This window comes from Agelaius phoeniceus, unplaced genomic scaffold, assembly GCF_051311805.1.
Source record: "Agelaius phoeniceus isolate bAgePho1 unplaced genomic scaffold, bAgePho1.hap1 Scaffold_103, whole genome shotgun sequence".
Taxonomy (NCBI): Eukaryota; Metazoa; Chordata; class Aves; order Passeriformes; family Icteridae; genus Agelaius; species Agelaius phoeniceus.
In genome coordinates this window covers 45,214-53,214 of record NW_027509871.1, presented here as the reverse complement: position 1 = coordinate 53,214, position 8,001 = coordinate 45,214, and the positions used below count along the sequence as shown (strand labels likewise).

Genomic DNA, 8,001 nt, shown 5'->3' with positions numbered 1-8,001 from the left:
CGTGGCGCGTGGCGGAGTTTGTTTGACCTTCTGAAAATGGCGGCGAAAAGGGCGGGAAAGCGGAGGACCCTGGTGTGTCTATGCGGACTGCCTGCACGGAACACGGACGCCGGCGCAGTCCCGGCGGAATTTTTGTGGCGTTTTAGGTGTACCCAACATGGGCTGTGGGGTCAGCGGCGCCGTGGGCGGGCGTATTTTGGCGTGTTTCTGACCGGCATGTGAGTAACCGCCTCTCTCGGCCGAGGGGGCCTCTCTGCGCCGCCATGTTGGGAGTGGCGTGTCACCAATGTCGCGGGAGTTTGTTTGACCTTCTGAAAATGGCGGCCAAAAGGGCGGGGATATCGCGGACCCGGGAGTCTGCCGCCCTGTGGCCAGAGCGCGGTACTGCAGCCCCCCGAGCCAGCGCCCTGCCCCTCGCCGCTGGCTGCCGGGGGCGGGGCAAGGGCGCGGCTGCCGAGCGAGGCAAGGGCGAGGGGCGGGAGCGAGGGGCGGGCGGGGCGGGAGCGAGGGGCGGGCGGGAGCGAGGGGCGGGCGGGAGCGAGGGGCGGGCGGGGCGGGCTCGGTAAATGGCCGGGAGGGGTGAAAGACGTTCAGGAGTGCAAAAGGGACACGATGGCTGAGAAGAATGGCCGGGGGGGGGGGGCGGCCCGGCGGGGCCGCTTTCGGCGGGCGGCGGAGGCGCGGTCGTAGCGCTCCGCGGGCCGGGGGCAGCGAGCGGGGGCGGGCGAACGCCGTCGGAACGGAGCTGCACCCCCCCCCGAGCCCGCACACGCGCCTCTCCAGGAAGCGACGGCGGGCCGGAAAATCCCGGCGGGGCGGCGGCGCTGCCCGCCCTTTCTGCCGCCAGCTTTGCAAGGTAAGACCGTCCGCCCCGCCCCGCCCCGTCCCGCCGCCCTCCGGTGTCTGTAAACAGACGGACTCCCTCTGGCTTCCCACTTCTCCGTGCTGGAGAGTGGGAGAAAGGTCCGTGCTGCTTGCCGTGTCCTCGGTGGGCAGAGAGCTCTGACCTTGCCTTGCATGGGCTGCTGAGGATTGGATCCATGGGGATGTGCTTTGATGCATTTAGTGACCTTTACAGATTTCTTTCCCCGCTTTTTTCAGTTCCCAGAATCATGGAAGAATTCAGGTTGCAAGGGGCTCTAAAGATCACCTCATTCCAAGGCTGCTGCTGCCGTGGGCAGGGACGTGCTTCCATCGAGCAGCTTGCTCAGAGCCTCATCGCAGAGCACCGACGGGCCTTGAGCACTTGCAGCGGTGGGGCAGCCCCGGGACCTCTGAGCAACCTGTGCCCTGTGCCAGCCAGGTGCCAGAGGAGGAAGGAAGCCCTTCCCACCTGGAGCAGAGGCTGCGTAGCCTTGTGTCACCGAGCGTGTGAGACAGAAAGGCCCTTCCTTTCTGGAGGGGTAACAACACTCAAAGCTCTTTCTCGGGACAAGCCGAGCAATGGAAGGCCAAAGTAGCCTTCAGTTCTTCCAGCAGCTTTGGGAACAACTTGAAGGAGGAGCAGAGCTGGCCTGGTGCCTGCCATGGCTGTCTGTCTTCTTGGCTGAGGCTTTATAAATGAGGCGCTTTTCTGTAGTTCCTTTTCAGGCATGACGTGCAAGTTGCCCCTAGAAGTCCAAAGGCAGCTGTTTTCTTAGCAGAAGGAAGTCAGGAGGAGGCAAAGCCAGCAGCTAAGTCTGGATAAAAAACTTGGCTAACCTCTTTTCCCCCCCTCCTCCAAACAGGCAAGTGTGAAGCACTCAGCAGAGATCTGCCCGGGAGGAAAAGCAGAGCCAATCTCTGAGAAGAAGGGACATGCGAGCTCTGGCGAGGACGGCTGCTCCCCCTGGCCTTGGTGTGGGACCTCCTGAGCTGCCATTCCTGTGGTGGGAGTGTTTCTCCTCTCCTCCAGCCAAGCCAGAGACCGCCTAGGGAAGGAGCAGGTAAGGTTGAAGTACCGAGGTCTCCCAGGTAAGAAGTGACACGGCAAAAGGAAATGGCCTCAACTTGCAGCAGGGAAGGCTTAGATTGGATTGGAGGGAAAATTTCTTCCCTGAAAGGGTGCTGAGGCGTAGGAGCAGGCTGCCCAGGAAAGTCCCCATGCCTGGAGACATGTCAAGGATGTCAAGATGTGGTGTTTAGGGACCTGACTTGGGGGGGCAGCAGCTGGGCTCGATGTCCTTAGAAGGCTTTTCCAACCGCAAGGATCCTACGGATCCTATGGTTCTGGAAAGCCTTGACCCCTCTGGCTCTAGCACAGCACCTGGATGCTGACAAAATGAGGCTGGTCCTAGAGCCTGGAGGTCCCTGTGCCACAGGGAGAGGACAAGCCGGTGTCACCTGCAGGGAGGGTCTCGTCCCCAGAGAGCCGTCAGTGACTCCGTCCCTGCCCGGGGCTCTGGGTGCGCCCTCGGGGGGCGGGGGACGACACCTGCCCTCAGGTGTCCCTCTGGGCACCTGGGAAGGGAACCAGGTCCATCCGTGCGGCAGCTCCAGGGCTTGCAGGCTTTGGGGCTTTGCAGCTGTGTGCCTTGTCACAAGGTGGCAGGGACGTGACACTGCCTGGCAACGCTGCTGGCCTCGGATCCTTGCTGCTCTCATCCTTATCCCATATGGATTTAGCAGCAATCTTCTGTCTTTGCTTTCAAACTGTCCTTGGGAGAGTTCCAAGAGAGGGTCATTAGTTATTTCAAAGCCTACATCTTTTACCTCTTGGCACTGAAGAGAAAAGACACAAACCTGCTTTGCATCCTTCTGCCTGGAAGTCATTGTGACACACAGGGAAGGGAGGAAGGGGCTGGCCGGGGTCAGCCTCTGCTGAGCCTCAGCTCTGGCTGCTCCTGCTCACAGGGTAAAGCCAAAAGCTGTCGTGATCAAAAACGCAGGCCGCCCTTCTGACCTGAGTCACAGGGGCCGTTTCTTCTGAATGAATCAAGGTGGGAAATCATTCTTGGAGCTTCAGAAGAAAAAAAACCCCAAAACCGTAGGTACGTTTGTAAGAGTGGGTATGTACGTACATTTCCTTCGATGAAGAAGAAAATCTTAGAAATATCATGTCACGTCTGGCTTCCTAGAGAAGATCCTGACCTCTGGGCTTCTGAAAGCAAATGGCTGTGCATTTATAGGAGCGTTTCCCTTCTTTTTATGTGCCTCCCCCAGTCATCTTCTACCCTTGCCCACGGCAAGGAGAGCGCGGTGATTTGGCTGCTCCGCTCTGCCGAGGTTGTTGCAGGCTGTGTAGCAGGGAGTGAGGCCTTTTGTGGCTGCTCATCAGACATTTTCCTACAGCCTTCTCCCTGCAATGGTAAAATGAGACTTGTGTTAGCGAGCAGTCAAGTAGAGCAGGTAACATTAGAAAAGAATTGTTTCTGAGCTGCTGTTCACTAGCACGTGTTTCCCCTTTCCGGCAGAGTGCAGCCGCCCAAGAAGGGATTTTTTTGGCTCAGCCAGATGTGCTCCCGCCTCCCACCGAGACGCTGAGACGGAGCTGAGTTTGCCTTCCAATGTCTTGGAACAGAGGTTCATGGGAAGTTTTCTCAGCTATCTAAGGCACGGAGCCCTGGAGCCAAGTCAGCCTGAGCTGCTGCGTGCTTGCTGTGAGCCTTGAGGTGAGCGCACATCGTTGCGGGCTTGGGATCGATTGAAATGCGCTAAGGAAACCAGCTCTGGGGAGGGAGGGAGGGAGGAAGGGAAATGCTCTCTTAACATGTGCCAATTCTTCTGTCAAACCCATCAGGGCAGGACAGCGTTCAGACTGAAAGTGTAAGAAGATGTGGAGTGAGACAGAATCTGACAGGAGCACCGGACTCACAAGTGCATGAATTTTGCTTTTTGCTTGGATTCAAACTCGGAAGTTGTAAGGAATTTGGGAAGGAGAAGGGACATTTCAGAAGGAGAAGAAGAAAAAGAAGTTTTTGTTTTTACAGCCCTGGCAAAATCTTTGGTTCTAGCTAATAAAGGAAGCTAGTTGAAATAAAAAAAAAGAAAAAAATGGGTTTTTTTCCTTCGCTGTTGTATTCGTTGGTGGGTCGTTATAGGGTGTGTTGTTTTATTTCTTGGTCCTATTAACTCTGTGTAAATAGTTTTTTGAGTGAAGCTAACTTTCTGGACGGGTTGGTTTGTATTTGAGGTAGGATTAATTTCAAGAGGTTTCTTTCCTAGACTTCTGATCGGTATTGCTGGGATTTTGGTTTTTTTGTTTACTGTATGTATCAAGAGAGAGATTTGGTAGGGCCAGCTGGGCTGCTGGAGTTTTGGGTGTTAATTTATTAGATGGCTTTTGTTAAACACAGAATAATTATGTAAGTTAACAGCAAATGACCCAATATATCTAGGTAAGCTACCTAAACACAATGCTTTATGTCTTACCATTTTTCTGTTCTTCTGCTCCAAGTAGTTGTGTCAAAAAAGAAAGCGCTGTTATTTTTCTGAAGAGCTTTCTTCTATAACAAGGCCTTTACTCCCTTTGAATTTGAGTCAGAGGAGCCAAACAGCTGCAGCTGCTCTGTGGGCTTCTATATTTGGTGGGATTAGCCCCCTCCCTTTTCCCAGGCATCATGGGAATGGGAGGCGGGTACCATCAGGGGTATATTAACCCCAGCTTTTGGTGAGGGGCTTCATTCCGTCTCTGGGGTGTGCTGGGGTGAGAGCTCTCCTGTTATTTCAGTGAAGAGCCTCTTTTAGCTTAGCTTGCTTTCAGCAGGTGTTTCTGGGCATCTAAAGCAATAGAGGCTTTGAAGATACTGTGAAGAAAATGGCATGGAATACAGGGAGTATTTAAGGTGAAGATTTCGGATTTTGTGTTTAGGGGTGATAAAGCGTATCTGCAATTTCTGGTTTTGTTCTTGTTTTGTGTTTTTATTGTTTTTAGGAGGTGCACAGCTTCCAGAGATCCCAGGTTGTGTCAAGCACAGCACTTCTTTCAGCAGATTCATCATGTCACAGGAGGCATCTGGCAGTGTTAAAAATGATGTTTGAGATTGAGGCTTCAGGTGAGTTGAGGGTTGTGACTGGGAGAGGGAGGGTGAGCAGGTATCCAGTTAGGAGTTATTGGGGGGCAGGGGGGTTTGCAGGCAGCAGGGTGAGAAAGGGTGTTTATTTGAGGGCCCCCCCACACAAGGCTTTTCAGAAGCATAGCAGAGGCATTCACATGTTTTCCTCACACAAGGTCATCCACTGCACTCACAGGAATGCCATTTCACTTTGCTTTTCTCTAACCCAGGTGCCACTAATAATAAAGGCCACAGCCTTGGAATCAGGATGAAGGTGGAGCCTGAAAGAGCCAGGCACACTCAGGAGAGGGCAAGTAGCTGACTTGCTGGGATTTGGCCTACATAACTCTAAACTCATACGTTGGTTTTGTTTTTCTTTATTGTAGCTGACCGAGAGGCTAACAGGCGATCACGGGGCCCTCCGAGGCAGACTCATTTCAGGTGCAACGTGGATTCATATCACTGATCATCCAAAAGATAAGTCGGGGGCCATGGCCTGGAGAAGGGAGGGTAGCAGGTTGGGAGTTCTTGGGACAGATTTAAAAATTAGCAGAGGGAAAAGCAATCTTCTCCAAGGGGCCTCTTAGGACAGCTAAAGGGAGAGACTCCACATTTGATGGCAGCGTGCAGGCGGGCAGGGCAGAGCAGTTCCGGTCCACGTCGTATTGTCCGGTGTACCGTGTTACCTACTGTGTCTTTGGGGTCCCTTTTGCCTTTTCCCCTCGAGACCCTCACCACAAGCATAATGTGTCGTGTTTAACGTCCCCCCGTTTGTCACGTTCTGTGTCATGGGTGTCTGCACATGTTTGTGCCGGAGCTGCTCTGCCCTGCCGCAGAGGCTGATGCAACAGGACAAGGCTCAGGGACACGCAGTTTGTGGGGTGTTGCCGGGCTCTAGATGATATTCCTAGATAGACAGAAGATGTTTGGAGCTGCGAAGATATCTTGCAGCCCTTTGACGTTTGTCCTCGCTTTCTTTCAGACGCAGAAGGATAAAATCCAGGGCAAAATCCATCCACCCATCCCGAGTGAGGAGGTTCCCCTGAGCAGGTCAGTCACCGCTTGTCTCTGCAGGGAGATTGTAAAGTGTGACTCTGTTACAGCTCTGTTCTTTTTCTTTTTAGGAAGCAAAGCTGGACATCAGCAGTCAAGGTGAGGTGGGCAAGGTGAGCATTGAGTAGCGTACAGAAGCAGTTGTTATTGCTCCAGTCTCACTTTCCGGTGCAACTCTAAGCATCTGTTCCTGTTTCTGCGCTTTAGGCAATCCACTAGGAGTATGCCAGGCCCCAGTCACCAACCGGCTGACGTGCCGGGTTTGCCGCTCTCCCGAGCCCTGCGGAAGAATCACGGGACTCGTTGATGAAGCCTCTGCCTTTTCTATATAAAGGTGTCACCAGGGTAGCCTTGGGCACGGGCCGAGGAGTTGCGGTGAGTCGGGGAAGTAGGGAGGAGGAGCTAGGGTCCACTCAGGTTTCAGCAACGCCACATCACCTCGTCTCCTCTTAGCCCAGGCGTGCCCCACGACGATGGCGTCAGCCTCCGAGTGCGGCTGAAGCGTGCGGCCCCAGGAGCCGGGCATTCTTGGGAAAAGAGTGAGTGGCAGAATTGTTGGGTTTTGGCCAATGTGCTGCTGAGGTTATGCATTGATATTTTGTTTACTTTATTGGAGCAGACGAAGAAACAACAGGAAGTTGTTTAACAACAGTGCCAGCAGGACCTTCCCAGCTGTCGAGGCAGCCTTCCTTTGCACCTGACACAGACCGGCATCCCCAGATGTCTGAGAGATAAGTAGAGGGCTACGACCCACAGAGGGGATGAAACCAGGGCGCAGGGCAGGGACCCACCGGGAGGGGTTTTTGAGTCCGCTTTGGAGACGGGGGTGTCCACGAAGCGGCCCCTTAGGCCTGGGGGGGAAATAAAAGCAAAGTCTCACTTTTGATCGCAGTGCTGAGGTGTACAGGGCAGAGCAGTCCCGGTGTGTATTGTGTCCCTTGTCTTTTGTGTATTATGTGTGGTTGGATGTGTCATGTCCTTTACCTTAGGCCTTTGAGGAGCCTAGCAGAAACCGTGGCATCATTGTTAGCATCTGTAATCTCTACATTCCTTGGCCTGGTACCCAGGCCATTGAACCTTTGACTCGGGAGCTCCGACAGGCATCAGAATTGCATCTCTCTTTGGAAGCATCCAGTCAGGTGGCTTTTCAGGTCTTGTTCTGAGCTGCACGGACAGCCGTGCTCCGCAATGCTCCATTTCAACGGATTAGGACTTGTAAGAATGTGAGGTTAGGGAGAGGATTCTGACCGTAGGATTCCTGGGTATCCATCTTTGCAGTTCTTGGAATAAATCCTTCAGCCAGCATCTTCCTCCAGGGTTCTCTGAGCCTCATCAGTTTGCCATCTGTCTCATCTCGGTCATCTCCTTTTGCATTCTCTGAGTCCTTGCAGCCACTTTGCTTGCCAGGAGCTTTCTGTTCCTGTTGTGTCCCCCCTGTCTGTCACGTCCCGTCCCGTGTCACGGGTGTCAGCACACACATTTGTGCCGGAGCTGCTCTGCCCTGCCGCATAGCCTGGTGCAGTAGGAGTAGTCCCTGGGAGTTTGTAATGTGGGGTGTAGTGGGACTCTAGATGGGATTTGTAGATAGACACAAGACGTCTGGAGCTCCTAAGTTATCCTGCAACAGTTTGACTCTTGTCCTAACTTTTTTTTCAGATTCAGATGGATTAAATGTGTGCCAGAGGGCCCCATCCCGGATGAGGGGTTTCCCCCGAGCAGGTGAGGCGCCGTTTGTCTCTGCAGCAGAAGTGTAAATGGTGACTCTGTTACAGCACTGTTCTTTGTCTTTCTTTTTAGAAAGCAAATGTGGATACCAGCTGTCAAGGTGAGCAGTGGAGAGAAGTAGTTGTTATTGCTCAGGTCTCAATTTCTGGTGCAGCTCTAAGCTTCCATTCTCGTTTGTGCACTTTAGGCAATCCACTCGGAGTATGCCAAGCCCCCGTCACCAGCTGGCCGATGCTCCGGGTTTCCTGCA

The 8,001-nt window shown here is 53.7% G+C and overlaps 1 long non-coding RNA gene across 1 annotated transcript; it reads left to right on the top strand.

The window, feature by feature from the left end:
• The first annotated feature begins 670 nt into the window (after positions 1-670).
• Positions 671-3,854, top strand: LOC143692781 (uncharacterized). The gene is made up of 3 exons (XR_013180342.1): positions 671-1,925; positions 3,393-3,590; positions 3,719-3,854. It is a non-coding gene; the product is annotated as an uncharacterized LOC143692781 (long non-coding RNA).
• Positions 3,855-8,001: the final 4,147 nt, after the last annotated feature.